We start from the raw sequence: 18,262 nt of genomic DNA, 5'->3' as shown, positions 1-18,262 counted from the left end.
TAGAAAATATTTGCTCAAGGTGCTATGCAGTAGGACTGAACTTGGAAAGCAATGCATATTATATTTTTACTAGCCAATAGAACAAGGTTGCGTGAATTGATTTGCATATGATTATCATGCTATATCACCAGCAAATGATTAGCAAAAATTTAATCAGTGCTATGAGGGTTAATATTCTTAGATTTGTTAACTTTATTGCTTAATTAGAATCAATAATTGTTTTGAATATATTTTGACCAAGTTTTAAAATAGCTTCTCTATGTTCCGGTTTTCTGTAGGAGGTAACTAAGAAGGTTGGTAGCAGAAAGGACGTATGGCTGCAAAATATTACTCTGGGAAACTCATCCAGTCTATACCAACATGGAAAAAGGAGAAAAAAAAATCCAAGTTAGCGATGAAGATTGGGTGGTGCTGGTGGTGTGTTTCCATTCTTATGTTATAGAAAGCTGTAATGCTCTTTTCATGAATATAGGATAAAAGTTCATGAACATTGAATAAAAACCTTGCTTTCCACCATGTGGATTTGGGTTCATTTCCACTGTATGGCACATTGGGCAGGTGTCTTCTACTATAGCTCACAGCTAACCAATGGCTTTTGAGTGAATTTGGTCAACAGAAACTATGTGGAAGCCTGTCATGTGTGTGTGTATGTATATATATATATGTGTGTGTATGTACATATATATATATATATATATATATATATATATCATGGGAAAATGATACAAAATGTATAAATAGATGATGAGTAAAGTACTTAATAAAATTCTAACACATTCCATCTCTTATTTTACTTATATTGTCATCATCATATATATATATATATATATATATATATATTTTTTTTTTTGTACTTGTTTCAGTCATTTGACCGCGGCCATGCTGGAGCACCGCCTTTTAGAGTACAGCAGGGATCACCACCTCCTGCCGGAGCCTCATGGAGCTTTTAGGTGTTTTCGCTCAATAAACACACACAACGCCCGGTCTGGGAATCGAAACCGCGATCCTCCGACCGCAAGTCCGCTGCCCTAACCACTAGGCCATTGCGCCTCCACATATATAGTTGAAATTTATAGAAAAATGAAAGATGAAGTCAGGTTGGGTTCAAAATTCTACCAGGACGCCTGATGAAGGCTGGAGAGTAAATCAGCTGAAATGTTGTGATAACAACAAATAAGATGAGGACATATATCCATCTGATGTAAATAATGCAAGTAATTTTTCCATTGGAGAAATATGGATGGTGTGGAAAAGGGAGATTGCATGCCTGAGTAACTGCTCATTGTCTTCATAAAAATCTTGCCTAAGCTTCTGTGTATATGTGCTGGGACATGGTCAACTTTGAGTGATGGAAGTTTCCTTCTTATCATTTTAATGTTATCATTCCTTCTTATCATTTTAATGTGCTTGCATGGGCTGGACATAATTAGTTGAGGTGCATTTTCTACATTTTCTCTCTGTTGCCAGCTCTCACCTATTTCCAGTAAGGTAATATTACCCCATGGCCAGACATGTTTTTATGGAAGATTGGAAACAAAGGATACTGTTTGCATGACAGTGACTCTCATTTACAACTATCACATAATGTCAAGGCAAGGAGACAGTAACAAATATATAAAACACACACACATGCACACACACACTGGGTTTCTTCTAGTTTCCTTCTACCAAATCCTCACATTTTTTTATTGGCCTGGGGCTATAGTCTTGCCTAGGTTCCACAGAGTAGGACTGAACCTGAGACTATATGTTGAGAAGCAAACTTCTTACCACTAGCAATTGACTGTATTTTATTCAGATATAAATATTTTCAACTCATTTTGAAATCTCATTTTCATTTAAATTTCCACTGGATAATGCAGTCCATTGAGTTGTAACAAAAGAGTTGTCAGTGGAAAGCAGGGTACCTCTAAGTGTAGGTGCATAGGGTGCACATTTTTCTATAGCTTATCGTACTTGTTAATTAAAGTGGGGCACCAAAAATATCTCTGCTCTCATCCCTGGGTTGAGGATCTTTACTATGTTGTTGTTCGTTACCTCTCGAGCCACATCTGGCTCATAAGGGCCAGGTTCCGGTTTCCTTGGCGTATAGACTCCCCACCTGGACGGGACGCCAGTCCATCGCAGGTGAGATGCAAGATGCAGGAGGAAAGAGCGAGAGAAAGTTGTGGCGAAAGAGTCAGCAGAAGCCAGAGCTGCGTGGAACTTAGGTGTTTCACTCATAAACACACACATCGCCCAGTCTGAGATTCGAACCCACGATCCCTCGACTGCGAGTCCGCTACTCTAACCACTAGGCCATGTGCCTCTACCTTACTGCATTGCTAAGTCCTAAATATACACTGAATAAAAGAAGAGATAGTCATGGCAGGAATGCCTTTTGTTGCACATTTAAGGCTGACCAGGAATACAACAATAGTAACAACAAGCATTGCAGAACAAAGGATATATTTTCACATACAGATAAAAATCAATTTAAAAAAATAAAAGACATTTAAAATATTGGACTGCATTATTTCATATGTCCTTCCTGTTTCAGGAACAATAGGAGGTTAGGCATGGGCTAGGGTTAGGTGGTCACAAAGATTGCTTTGCAACCATATAGTTTCAGCTTCAGTCCTACTGTGTGGCACTTTGAGCAAGTTTCTTCTACCACAGTCCCAATGCCTCGTGAATGAATTTGGTAGATGGAAAATGTACGAAAGCCTGTCTTGTGTGTGTGTGTGTGTGTGTGTGTGTGTGTGTGTGTGTGTGCTTAAGCTTGTTCTACCCCTTGTCAACTAGGTTGGTTTGCTTACATCCCTGTAACTTAGCAGTTCAGCAAGAGACTGGTAGAATAAGTATCAGACTTAAAAAATATATACTGGGCTCTATTTTGACTAAACCCTTCAAAGCAGTGCCCCAGCATGACCACAGTCCATTGACTGAAACAATTAAAAGATAATAGATATGCTTTTCCATGAGAAAGATTTGGCTGCTATTTCCAGCAGATAGAATGACCACATAGATTTTTTTATTTGTTGATTTGTTCTGAAATCTTTGTGAGCTTAAGGAGATTATTATTCTTGTGATCACAAAGCTTAGCTTACTAGTTCCTAGTAAAAGCTCTAAATAATGGCTGTGTTTAACTTTTATGTCAGAATTATATCCTTTAATCTTTTCATGACAGCATTTCTGATGAAACGCACAGCCTAAGTTTCAATTAATTTCGCAAATAATCAAGAATTTGGAGTGATTTAGTAATATACCTAATCGTTTTTCGTTAATTGGCAGTCAGTTTAAATATTGATATTCCTTAAGGTGTAGTCCTCCATGTATGAGAAGTGTATTCAATATTAAACTGATGTTTGGAACATAATTTATCAAAACTACTACTACTACTACTACCACCACCACCACCACAACCACCACCACTACTACTAATAATAATCCATTCTACTAAAGACACGAGGCCTGAAATTTTAGGGGAGGGGACTAGTTGATTACATCGACCCCGGGGTTTCACTTGGACTTACTTTATCGACCCTCAAAAGGATGAAAGGCAAAATTAACCTTGGTGGAATTTGAACTCAGAATGTAGTGATGGGCAAAATACTGCTAAGCATTTTAGCTGGCATGCTAATGATTATACTAGCTTGCCGCCTTACTATTACTGCTTCTAATGATGATGATGGTAATAATAATAATAATAATGATGGTGATAAGAAAGATAAATAAAAAAAGATAAAAAACAGCAGAAAATTTTACATGAAGTTACTGCATTTACTAGTGGATAAGTGTATTTAATATACTGTTAAGTCTTGATACTAAAATTCTTTTTCCTTCATAGTGTTTAACTTTGCCTTGGGTGTAAGACACACTCCAGGGTTTTGCTGAATGGCTGAGTTATGGAGATGTAAACAAACCAATCCCAGTTGTCAAGCAGTGGTGGGGGACAAGCACACACACACATATATACGATGGGCTTCTTTCAATTTTCATCTACTACTCGAGCGAGGTCATTGCCAGTACTGCCTGGCACGTAAAAGGGCACCATTTGAGCGTGATCGTTACCAACGTCGCCTTACTGGCACCTGTGTCAGTGGAATGTATAAAAAGATTCAAACAAGGTCATTGTCAGTATCGCCTGACTGGCCCCCATGCCGGTGGCATGTAAAAAGCACCCACTACTCTCTTGGAGTGGTTGGCATTAGAAAGGGTATCCAGCTGTAGAAACTCTGCCAGATCAAGATTGGAGCCTGGTGCAGCCATCTGGTTCACCAGCCCTCAGTCAAAATCGTCCAACCCATGCTAACATGGAAAGCAGACGTTAAACGATGATGATAATGACATCCATTCATAAAACTTTGGTTGGTCTGGGGCTATAGTATTAGGTTATCTGGAAAGTTCTGAGTGTTTTTAAGCTAAATCTTTTAACACTTCATTGAACACACCTGAAACATATCACAGTTAAGGCTTTGGCATTGCTTGAAGTGGTAGTGCATTTCTTCTTTGCTCCTGACTAAAAATAGACTTATCGTTCATTCCAGTTACCCTTTATTGACATTTGAAATGAATAACCAAAAATTTCATATTCACGTTGTAATGTTTCACAAAGACTTGCAAAATCATTTGTGAAGTTTAGAGTGATGATGGAGTAGGTGAATCAACTGTTCAAAGGTGGTTTGCAAAATTTAAAGCTGGAGAGTTTAGCTTGGAAAATGACAGTTGCAGTGGAAAACCTTCAAAATTCAATGAAGATGTTTTTAAGGCAAAAATCAAAGAAAACTCTAATATCACAACTAGAGAGTTTGCAGTGGAGTTTGAAGTTTCTAAAAGTATGACTCATGAACACCTATTGAAGCTAGGATACATTTTTTCAAAATGTATGGGTCACTCACAAACTCTCAGAAAAAAATTTTTTGAATAAGTATTCCATTTGTGATATGCTTTTGAAATGGAATGAAAGCATGCATTTTTTGAAACAACTTGTGATTGGAGATGAAAAATGGATTGTATATGAAAAGATAGTGTGAAAAGATCCTGGAGTTTGTGTAAGGATCCCCCGAAACAGCAACCAAAGATAAATATCCATGCCAAAAAAGCTATAATTTGTGTTTGATGGGGTTATAACGGCATTATTTATTATGAGCTTCTCTTACAGAACCAGACCATTTATTCCGATGTGTACTGTCATCAGCTGGTTGATTTGAAACAAAAAATTAAAGAATCGAGGCTGGAGATTGCCAACAGGATAGGGGTAGTGTTCCAACAAGACAATGCCTGACCGCATGTGTCTTTGGCTACCTGAACAAAGTTACATGAACTTGGCTGGAATCTCTTACCCCATCCACTATATTCTCCTGATGGTGTGCTATCTGACTACCTCTTGTTTCTGTCTCCACAGAACTCATTCTAAAGAAAAATATTTAATGATTTAGATGGAGTCAAAATGCATCAAGATAACTTTATTTCTTCAAAACCAGTCAAATTTTATGCTGATGGAAAATTTAAATTGCTTGATAGATGGTCAAAGGTCATTAATAATAATGGAAATTATTTTATTGAATAAAATTTATTGAAAGGTCAATTATTTATATCCTGTTTTGCATATTAAAAAACACTCAGAACTTTCTGGACTACCTAATAGAAGACACTTGCTTAAGGTATCAAGCAGTGGAACCGAACCTGAAAATATAAAATGAGAAAAATTATTGGTAAAATATAAACATTTTAAAACAGCTGGTTGTGTATCGATGCCAAATAACTTTTATTTTTTATCTTTTACTTGTTTCAGTCATTAGACTGCTGCCATGCTGGAGCACTGCCTTGAATTTTTAGTCGCGTGAATCGGCCCCAATACATATATTTTTAAGCTTGGTACTTATTCTATTGATCTCTTTGGTTGAACTGCTAAGTTATTGTTTATGCAAACACACCAACACAAACACAGACACAAAAATACACACATACATACATATAGATATATACATATGAATGTATATGGATATATAGGAGTGGCTGCATGGTAAGTAGCTTGCTTACCAACCACATGGTTCCGGGTTCAGTCCCATAACGTGGCACTTTGGGTAAGTGTCTTCTTCTGTAACCTTGGACCAACCAAAGCCTTGTGAGAGGATTTGGTAGATGGAAACTAAAAGAAGCCTGTCGTATATATATATATATATATATATATATATATATATATATATATAAATAATTTACAAAATAAGGGCAAAAGAAAAATTCTAATGCCAAATATGCCAAAAAAAAGACAAAATTGTCAATAACCATTATAATTTATGCGTCTCGAAACAAACCGATAGAAATTTCCAAATAATCCGTTATTACCGTATTGGTCCCAATTTCGGGGTTAATTCATAAGAATTTTCCCCTCTTCAGCATGAGATATAAGTGAAATACTTTCTCATACCCATGGAAAAAGCAAGCACTAAGTCCTGGGCAGACCTAAGTACTCCAAATATATCCAAAATAGAAAATCTTCGGCACATCTCGAGACACGTGTGATTCGAACTAGAAACTTTCACTGAGTGAGAGAATCTGGAAGTGAACACTATTAAATTTATAACTAATGTAGGATAAAATTTTTCCCCTCTTCTCTCAGTCCCCCCTTCTCTCCGTCCCCTCTTCTCTCTCTGTCTTCTCTTCTCTCTCTCTATCCCCTCTTCTCTCTCTCTCTGTCCCCTCTTCTCTCTCTGTCTCCTCTTCTCTCTCTCAGTCCCCTCTTCTGTCTGTCCCTTCTTCTCTCTCTCTGTTTCCTCTTCTCTCTCTCTGTCTCCTCTTCTCTCTCTCTGTCCCCTCTTCTCTCTCTCTGTCCCCTCTTCTCTCTCCCTTCAACAGCAACATATCTGTTTCTTTCCCTCTATCACATCTCCTGTCACCATTTCCCTCACTTCTACTCCTTCTCTCAGTTGAAGGGTCTTTTGTCTTGCAAGTTACTTGGTGACCTCAATGGTGTCACTGCCATGTAGAAAGCACCCTGTGCACACTGTGAACTGGTTGGCATTCAAAGCAAACAAAAGAGCCTGGTGCACTCCTGTTACACTATCCAGCCCATGCCAACGTTGAAAAGGGGCATTAAATGGTGTCGATGATGATTTTGTTCCAGATGGGTTGTTATAAAAAGGATTACATGTATGTATGTATGTATGCATGTATGTATGTTTGTATGTATGTATGATGCATGCATGTATATGTCTACATATAGGCATGCATGTATATGTCAAGTGTTGGTGGGGGTCAAACACACACACACACATACACACACACACTCACACATACATATATATATGAGAGGCTTCTTTTAGTTTCCATCTTACAAATCCACTCACAAGGCTTTGGTCAACCCGAGGCTATAGTAGAAGACACTTGTTCAAGATGTCATGCAGTGTGATTGAACCCAGAACCATGTGGTTGGGAGTCAAGCTTTTTACCACACAGCCATGCCTGTGCCTATACAAATTACATAATCCATAACAGCTATGAAAAGTCAAGGTGCAAGTTTGTTAGTTCCTGATGTACACCTGAAGATGTCACAAAGCCATTACCATTGCTGAGAATGAGAATAGTGTTAATGAATAAGTTTCACACTTCATAGAACTTTAGGATATCTTCAATTGCTGCCCCATTAACAAAATCAAATACATCAAATACATATTCTTAATAATGGTATTATTTGTTCAGTAGTATTTCTGTTTGGCCTGGAGTCAGACTAGAAACATAGAATTAATCCTTCTAGTCTTGTTCTTCGTTTTGTAAGTAGCACTCAATTAAAGAGTTTTGCATCGGTGAATATGAACAGTAATCCCTTTTGATTTTCTGAAAGACAGCTGCTTCCTTCCTCCGGGATTACTACGACCATAAACTTACTCTATTCTTCTGGGAGGTCATTTCCAGTGATTATTGAATTTGTAATTAGTTAAAGAAGTTTGGCACAAGGAAAAATCCGTAGCAGATCTGACAGAATTCCGTTTGGTTCAACAACTTTTCCACAAACTGTTGCATTTGTCACTTTCTTTAATTGATGATTACATAACAAAGGTTTACTTTTACTTTGAAAAGTTATTAACTGTTCTAACTGCCATTAACGTGGAATCAGTTAGCAATCTACAATGCACATCAAATATCTGCTGAAGTTATGCATGAATTGGTGTAGGTGCAGGTGTGGCTGTACCACCAGTAGTTTGCTTCTCTTATACATGGTTCTGAGTTCAGCTCTACTGCATAGCACCCTGGGCGACTGTCCCTGGTTGTCAAGCGATGTTGGGGGGACAAACACAGACACACAAACATATACACACACACATACATATATACGACAGGCTTCTTTCAGTTTCCATCTACCAAATCTACTCACAAGGCTTTGGTCAGCCTAAGGCTATAGTAGAAGACACTTGCCCAAAGTGCCATGCAGTGGGAATGTACCCAGAACCATGTGGTTGGTAAGCAAGCTACTAACCACAATGTCCACTTTTCCATGCTTGCATGGATCAGATAGAATTTGTTGAAGCAAATTTTCAATGTCCACTTGCATTTAGTGTCACCAACCAATACCTGTTTCCAAGTATGGTAATATTTTCCTATGGCTGGACATATTTTCATGGAAGCTTGGAAATGATCAACACTGCTTCTATAAGAGTGATGCTTATTTGCAACCATTTCATGATGTTGAGACAGGCTACAGAGAACATATACATAAATAGCTGTGAAGGGGACCATTGAAACGAGGTAGACTCAGGGAGACATAGGACATGTTGATGAAGAATGGTCTTCAGCTGCTGAGTCTCACAGAGGTGATGACAAGTGATTGAGATCTTTGGTGATTGGCTGTGCTTGAGAAGACACATCAAGCCAAGTGAAATCATAGTTGTTGCTGGTGCCAGTGACACATAAAAGGCACCCATTACACTCTTGGAGTGATTGGCATTAGGGAGGGCATCCAGCCATAGAAACCAAGCCAAATCAGACTAGAACCTGGTACAGCTCTCTGGTTTACCATTTTCAGTCAAACTGTCTAACCCATGCCAGCATGGAAAACAGATGCTAAATGATGATGATGATGATGATAGTAACGAGTTTCTTTTAGTTTCTGTCAGCCAAATCCACTCGAGTTGTCTTGGAACTTTAGTAGAAGAACTTGCTCAAGATGCCACACAGTATGACTGGACAAGAGACTACATGGTTGGGAAGCAAGCTTTTTAGCCATACAGCCATTCCCTCACCCATGTATGCATACATAAATTCATTCACAAGTCCCAGACACTGTCTTGACTGAGACTAAAGAGTCTTGTCACTTTATTAGTGATTGACTTTAATTCTGCAAAGGAAAAACTTACATAAATCTGAAAGAAGATATCATGCATACATGTATATATGCACGCATGTGTACATATGCTTACATTTTTAAATGCTTGCATGTATATAAACTCATGCATGCATGCACACACACACACATGCATACATGCCCTGGGATATGTAACACACTGCCTAAATACCAATCTTGAGAAATTAGGCTACTCAAAACCAGTAAGGAGAAAGCTAATTCGAAGACTATTATCATTTAAATATATATGACCATGTCTATATATGCAACTATATGCATGAGAATACATACACATATACATATATACATCCATCCATTCATCCATCCATCCATCCATCCATACATACATACATACATACATACATACATACATACATACATACATACATACATACATACATACAAACAAACAAACAAACAAACAAACAAAAATACCGTTGTTGATGTTGAAATTCCAATAAAAGAGCATTGGATCTAGGTTAGAAACTGGTTCTTTCTCTATTAGCAAGAAATCTTGAAATAAACTGAATAATGGCATACATACATACATACATACATACACACACACACACACACACATACATACATACATACATTGTAGTTGTTCAAAACTGTAATTGCTGTACTAACGTCCTCTGTGGCATACAGTAGGGTCCTAGGTACTTTATCCTGTAAATTACTATGGTCCCTACCGTACTTTACATTGTGAAAGATAGTCCTGAAGATCAAAATACAAGTTACAGTGATGTGGAGGTTGTAGTAATTCTTAATATGAAAGAATACTAGTTGAACAATTCCCTGTCAAAATGTCTGTAAAATGTATATACAATAGATCAGACATAATGCTCTGAGACAGCAAAAAAAAAAAAAGCTGTGCACAGTAATAGAAACTGAGAAATCAGCTGTCCACCAGATGTTAACATAATGTTAAACATAAAATCAAAAAGAAAATATCCACGGCGAACTAATGATAAATGTGCAGATACTATATGTGGACCACAACTTAACTGTGGATGTTGGGGAACTTGGTTATATAACTGCCTGCTTCAGTCATCAATCTTCAGATGCTGGGCTTTTACTTAATTAGAAAAGACACAACTAACTAAAAAATTGCAACTTCAAGCCATTAATAGAAGTATAAAAAATTTGCGAAACATTCCAGTTTAGCCTGTAGTATGTACACATATGTAGACAAACATGTGTACTCATGTATGCGTGAAAAGAAGCAGATTAGCACATGTAACGACATGCATTCATGTAAAAAATATGACACATGTACATGCATGTGCAATTAAATATCTACAGGTGTGCATGCATGCATGTGTGCATCCATTCGTCCTTTTTTTTTCTTTCATTCCTCCTTCCTTAGTTGAAGTGTATATTCCAATGAAGAATCTTGTTTCTGGTTTGGAGCTCTTCTTTTATAGAAGAGAGAAATTTGAAAAATAAAACCAGGAAAACATACACTCAGAACAGAAATATTCATATTTTCAGAATGGTTTACCTGATAAGAAATATAAGAACTACCTTATTTTATACAGCAGAGTAGCTGGCATTAACATGACCATCAAAATGTTGAAGCACTTTGATGTAACGTAGAATGTTGATCAGAAGATATCAAGATTAGAAATTTAACTAGATTAATGCATCTCATTAGTCGTTACAAGAAGTTCTTTATAACGATATGCTATGGACATCTTGTAGATTTACCATTAATAGGTTGTGAGTGGCAACATAAAGCAATTATTAGAAAACATAAATTTCTTTGCAAAAATATGTGTAGACAAAAAGAAATTTATCTTTTCATGAAGCACTTATTCTGCATTTCAAGTTATTGCTATGACAACTAACTTGACATTATTTTTCTGATGTTTTGTTGCCAGCACACTTGTAAAAGTATGTGATGTTTCAAGGTAATGTTTTTTTCCTGGTAGATTTTTTTTTTTTTACCTAAATGGAAACTATATAGCAAATAAAAAATGTGTGTGTGTGTGTGTAGTTTACATATTGTTTCATGATTTGATTCATTGTTGTAATGTTGTAGGATAAAGATACCTTAGAATAGAAAAGTTAGGAATGACCTAAAACCTCTGGCTAACACTGAAAAAAAACTATGAACGAGATGCAGCTAACTCGCTGTGTAGATCATAGTTATTTATGGTGGCTAGGAAAAAAATATTGTGTGTAAATAGTAGAGATTTATTGCAAGTTAAATTTATATGCTATTAAAATAGTTGTCCTATTTTGAGGATATCATTTCATACGCCTTGTGAATATATTTAGAATTTTAGGTTTCCTATCCAGAACAAAATATTTCATTTAAGCTGTACAAAGTACAAGTCTGTGCAAGTGTTACTTATCAAGCATTAGCTCTAAAAATGATTACCATTATATTCTGCTAAAGACAGTAACCTTATGACCTAGACATAATTGAGTCTCCCATCCTACTCTTGGCAAATGAACAAGTCAGATCAGAGAAAGAGAGAAGGGAATGGTGGCATGCTGAACAGGGAAGTGATAAGTAGTTTGATGATCTCTTCATGCTGGGAACCACTGTTTCTTATCATATGATAACACAGAATATTGATTTAACGATAATCTCTGTTATCTACTGTTAGAAAAATATAGTTAATTTGTTTCCAGTCCACAACAAAAATCTAAGCTAGTCTTTAATAAAACCCTTGCAGGGAACTGCCTCAAATGATTTCCTGCAGAGACCTGTCATGTCATTTTTTCCCTTCTTTACACTTTTACATGTATCACATTCCAACATATCTTCAAAACATAGTTTTGTCATTCAATAGCATATAAGATGCAGTTTTTTTTCCAAAATAATGTCTCTAAAAAATCTCCTTCTGTCTGGATGATGTGGCTGCAGTTTTTTTTCCAAAATAATGTCTCTAAAAAATCTCCTTCTGTCTGGATGATGTGGCTGTAAAACCTGCTCTGTGTAAGCATTAAACTTGTTTGGGCATGCTTACATTAAAAAACAATTTTAGAATAACTTTTTTCTATCAAAACGCTAAAAAATAACTGGCCAATAAGAAAAAACAACTAAGATTCAACCAAATCAAAAAGTAAACCCAAATACTAAACAAACAAAGATGAACCATCCCACTTCCATTGCACACGTGTGCACACACACACACACACACAAACACACACATTCACATACCTCCCCTTTTTATATACACACATATTCACACAGAGTTGAAATGCTGTTTGATTTATTTTTTCAGCGTACAATTTTCATCATCACACTACCAAGTATGACATCACCCCTTCTTTCCTTATTCATCTATCACCCCTTCCTTTCTCATTCATAAACACAAGAGTATTATTATAGTGGATTATCTCAGTAACCATGGGAGCTATGAAAAAATATGACATCACCCCTTCCTTCTTTATTCATCTATCACCCCTTCCTTTCTCGTTCATAAACACAAGAGTATTATTATAGTAGATTATCTCGGTAACCATGGGAGCTATGAAAAAATATACAAAGCGCAGCAACACGACTGGATCATTCTACACATCTGTGTAATTTTTTGTGCAATTCCACCCAGCCATTTGACCGTGAATCCCAAGACACGAAAGAATCGCCCATGTCAAATTTATGTGTATAGATGGGCCTCCCATAAGGTAATATTACATGATTTAATGCACTCTAAACTTTTGTTCCTGAATGTGCACTGCTGAAATTAGGGCACCTCTAATATGTCCCTACATCTTTTGTACAATCAAATATGATAGTTATTGCTGTTTGATCATGCAGTGCATCTTGCAACCACGGCCCACTACTTTGAATAAGTGTCTTCTTCTATAGCCTTTTGTTGACCAATTCCCTGAGGGAAATTTGGTTGATGGAAACTATGCAGAAAGCTATTTTATATGTATATACATATATGAGTACTTGTATGTATATGCGTAAATGAAGTTCCTTGAAATATTTGTTCCACATCAGATTACAGACGTTCTTTTATCTCTTTTGACACCAGAGAACTACAATGAAGCAATAATTGGCCCATTGGAAATTTGCAACCAATGATGATATTGTTCAGCAATTCTGATATAAAATTTTAAAAGAAAATATTGATCTACAAGCAATATATCAAATCTTTCCTGTAATATACCACTTCATGCTTGGTCCCCAACTACAAACAATCCAAAATAATAAAAAAAAAACTCCACAAACACCAAAGGCAAAACGTCTCTGCATTATTATTGACTGCACTCCCAACACATGCACTCACACACATACACACACACACTCACACACACTGACACACACCACCTCTATTTATCATTTACACAGCGATGCTAAAAATATTCAGATTATCAAGCAGTGTGAAGGATTAAATTTATTGCTTTAGTCTGTTTCAACCAGTGCAACCATTGTAAACTAATTGTCCGACAACTCACACATATGAAGATACATTATTGATGCACCTAAGCACTATCACAACATCATCTCGGACAACATTTATCTGATCTAGACAGTTGTGAAACACGCCTACATAACCAAAGTAATTGCAACATCTGATACTTCTAGGTCTAAACTTTGTGTCCGATTGCCAACTATTTTTCATGAATTCCAATTCCAAGTAATTGTAGTGATCGAGTTCACTTTGTCTGACTTTGCTGTAGTTACCACAAAAACAGACAAGATAACAAATTGGATTTAATAGGAAGTGAAAGCTACATTGAATTCTACACATTTGAACATTACATGACAGATGTCAGTATTGTTTAACTCTCCAGTTTAGCCCTAATTGAGTCAACCTAGGATCAATGATATTCCAGCTGTGAACATCCTTTCCTTTTAGGAGTATCCCATATGCCACTTCTTTTCCTAAGCTATATATGAATCCTATACATTTGAACATTACATGACAGATGTCAGTGTTGTTTAACTCTCCAGTTTAACCCTAATTAAGCCAACCTTAGGATCAAAGACATTCCAGCTGTGAACGTGCTTTCTTTTTAGGAGTATCCCACATGTCACTTCTTTTCCCTCAAATCCTGATTTAAGATTTCAGGTGAGTTTCAGCAGAAATTTGAGATGAAAGATGATCTTGAGATTTGAGGGGTATTTCTTGACAGTTGAACTATCACTTTGTTTCTATTGACTAAATCTTATCATAACATATTCATATTATTGAACTTAAGGTGTAGTTTCCAGAATGCTAACACTTTTTGATTTGAACTGAGGTTTTCAGCAATGTGGGTTTCTTAACCCTTTTGATACCAACCTATATGAAACTGCCTCTCATTCCATGATACAAACATCCTAATTTATAGTGATCTGAATTAAAACCTTTCATCAAAATTCCAAGTTAATTTATGTTCCAAACGCTTGCTTGACAACAAATATGTTATTTTATCAAATTTTTCATTATTTTCAAAATTAATTGAAACAAAAGCAACATTTTTCATCAGAAATACGGTAACAAAAGGGTTAATATCTCATTACCTGTACCTTAGTTCTATTCCGCTGATCAGAATACACATATTGTTGCATTTATTTCATTCTTCCTCTATAATATCCTAACAATTGAAATAACATAATAAAATAATGTTAAAATATATTTTTTTAAAGATTTCTTCTTTTTCTATTTCGCTTTTTTAATCACTTTAAAACAAATTTTTTTTTTTAATCATTTTAGAAGCTCTAGAATTATTCATACATTTTTAATGTAATGTAAACTAGATGTAAATAAATGCAAGGAAATGAATAAATAAAAACCATGTTCTCTCCTAATTGATGGATTAATTATTAACAAAATAAATTTTTTATTTGTGATTCTGACTCAAAATCTTACCTTTTGTTGTAAAACTTACAACGAATTAACATAGATTGTGACAAAAACATTTGTACAAAAAGAAAAGAAAATTGCTGACAATGTCTCTTGTGATTCTTGCTAGTTATATCCACACACACACACACACACACACACACACACACATGCACGCACACACAGAGATTCATAGATATATGTGTGTATGTATGTATGTGTGTATATATATATACACACACACACACACACACATATATATAATATTCTTATTTTCTTCAGTTAAATGCATTATTATTCATTTCTATTCTTTCAACTTGAGTTATTTGTGACAAAAGCTTGGATTTATGTTGGTTTCTCTGCTGACATGTGTGCCTTTTCGAGATGCACTAATAAGTTATTTGAAAATGCCAATATCAAAGTGAATTTGCTATTGATATTTCTCTAGGCTCCAATTTTCTAGACATGTTTAATTCAAGTGCTTAAGAAGCAAACTATAAATAGATGGATTCCATGTCATTTACTGATGCAGAGTTGATACACACACACACACACACACACATACACACATTCAGATGTATATGTATGTATACCTAAAACTATTAACGTATCAAACTGTATGAGAAAGGAAAAGGAATTTTCTTTTTAATGATTGCTGACAGGTTGAATTTGAGTGCTTTTCTCTGTAATCAATAGTCTCCTGGCCTTTCTGTTGGCTACTCTAAAAGACCTACTCACTTATGGGTAAGGTTTTATCTCATTATATTGACTCATTCCATTAGCTGACAATTCAATTGTACTATCAGTGATTTAAAGTGAAGGTTTAAGAGATTATTTTCAGGGTGGATGCTTGGAGTAGTTTGACCGTGTTAATAAGAAAACTAACTTTACCGCGGGAGAGTGCAGCCCTTAATAGATATTATAAACCGGCTGAAGGAGCGGCAATAATGAAGCACGCTAATAATGTTTCTTAAGTATGAATACTTGAAATATTGAACAATATAATTACTAAGGATTATTGTCAGTTCTAATTAAAACCGTTTTCTTCAGTTAGTCTGGCATCGTAAACTTATAGCTATTGACCACCACATTATCATGAGTTCAAACCTCACTATTAGCAATTATATTATGGATACAGAGGCACAAGCATGGATGTGTGGTTAAGGCATTGGCTTTGTAGCCAGTGGTTTCCAGTTCGATTACACAATGCAGTGTTTTCTATTGTAGGCTCAGGTTTACCAAAACCTTGTGAATAGAATTTGGCAGGTTGTGGCGTTAAGAATCTTGCTTCCCTACTATTTTGTTCTGGGTTCAGTCCCACTGCATGGCACCTTAGGCAAGTGTCTTCTACTATGTCCTCTGGCAAACCAAAACCTTGCAATTAAATTTGGCAAATGGAAACTGTAAGAAACCCGTCATATATCTGTATATATGAATGTTTGTGTGTGTTTGTGTTGCCTTGTCTTGATAATGCATGATTGTTTTAGATGTCATGCAAGTTGTATCCTTTGTTTCCAGTTTCTGTGAAAAGAAAGAAAAACATTGGATAATATTGTCTTTGTTATTTCTATAAATTACCTTATATATATATATATATATATATATATGTATGTGTGTGTGTATATGTTTGTGTGTCTGTGTTTGTCCCCCCCCCCACCAACATCGCATGACAACCGATGCTGGTGTGTTTACATTCCCGTAACTTAGCGGTTCAGCAAAAGAGACTGATAGAATAAGTACTAGGCTTCCAAAGAATAAGTCCTGGGGTCGATTTGCTCGACTAAAGGCGGTGCTCCAGCATGGCCGCAGTCAAATGACTGAAACAAGTAAAAGAGAAAGAGAAAAAACGAGAATAAGCACCTGGCTTAAAAAATTAACTATTTGGTTTGATTTATTCAACTAAAAAGAATTCTTCAAGGCAATGCCCCAGCATGGCCCAAAGACACAAAATATTAGATTCTTCACTCCTCTCTGTAACTGTGGATTATGAAACTTTTCACTAAACTCTTCTATGGACTAATTGTTTCCAACACAATCCATCACCAGTTTCTTTGAATTTTTCCATTATCTTATGCCACCTTAATCATTGCAGAATGCCCAACTATGTATAAATCTAGAGTATGTCAATTTTAACATTGAAATTGAGGTTACTGAACCAATTCATGCATCTCTCTAATGAGATAATGAACTGATTTAGATGTTTTGTAGAAAATAGAAACACAGTAAGTAAGTTTAAAAAAACTGTTCATACATCTCAAAACCTATAAATAGTTTGTGTCTCATTAGTTCATTTGGCAGTCAGAGCAAAAATTAAACAATTGAAAAGAATGTTTCACAATAAATTCACATTTGTTTTGTATTCTGGCATGAATGTACACTGGAAAATAATTGAGGCAGGACTTTTACAACTAGTTGCTTTTCCTGTCACTAACATTTAACTGCTTTCCAAGCAAGGACTTTTTTTTAGTCCAGTGAGATTTGAAAGTACAGAGCTACCACCTTAGTCACACACACACACACACACACACACACACATACATATTTGGCATTAGGAAGGGCATTTGGCTAAAGAAATTCTGCCTCAAGAAGTTCCACCCAATGCATGTATGCATGGAAAAGTGGACATTAAAACTCTAAGACGATGATATTACAGGCTTCTTTCAATTTATGTCTACCAAATTTCCTCACGAGGCATTGGTCAGCCCAATGCAAAGTAGAAGACACTTGTTTGAAGTATGATGTAGTCAGATTGGATCCAAAGGCATAAGTTTGAAAAGTGAATTTCTTATCCACATAACCATACCTAAACTCTGCACATATATATATATTTTACTTGTTTCAGTCATTTGACTGTGGCCATGCTGGAGCACCATATTAAAGGGTTTTAGTTAAAGAAATTGAACCCAGGACTTTGTAAGCTTAGTACTTATTCTATCAGTGTCTTTTGCTGAACTACTAAGTTATGAGTGCGTAAACACACCAACAGCAGTTGTCAAGCGATGGCAGTGGGGACAAATACAGAAACACACACACACACAAATATATACACATATGTACAAATGTCTTTCAATTTCCATCTACCAAATCCAGCCACAAGGCTTTGGTCACCCAGAGGCTATAGCAGAAGACACTTGCCCAAGGTGCC

At 36.0% G+C, this 18,262-nt stretch overlaps 1 protein-coding gene and 1 long non-coding RNA gene across 2 annotated transcripts in view; both read left to right on the top strand.

Moving 5' to 3' along the window:
• LOC115214183 (transcription elongation factor A N-terminal and central domain-containing protein 2) overlaps positions 1–18,262 on the top strand; it is a 186,882-nt gene that overhangs the window by 86,959 nt on the left and 81,661 nt on the right. The gene's annotated exons all lie outside the window — the stretch shown is intronic.
• Positions 1,151–4,705, top strand: LOC118764258. The gene is made up of 3 exons (XR_005000059.1): positions 1,151–1,160; positions 2,162–2,164; positions 4,455–4,705. It is a non-coding gene; the product is annotated as an uncharacterized LOC118764258 (long non-coding RNA).

Source organism: Octopus sinensis, linkage group LG7 (genome assembly GCF_006345805.1).
Source record: "Octopus sinensis linkage group LG7, ASM634580v1, whole genome shotgun sequence".
Taxonomy (NCBI): Eukaryota; Metazoa; Mollusca; class Cephalopoda; order Octopoda; family Octopodidae; genus Octopus; species Octopus sinensis.
Note: the sequence above shows the minus strand (reverse complement) of the source record. Positions and strands in the feature narration are given on the sequence as shown.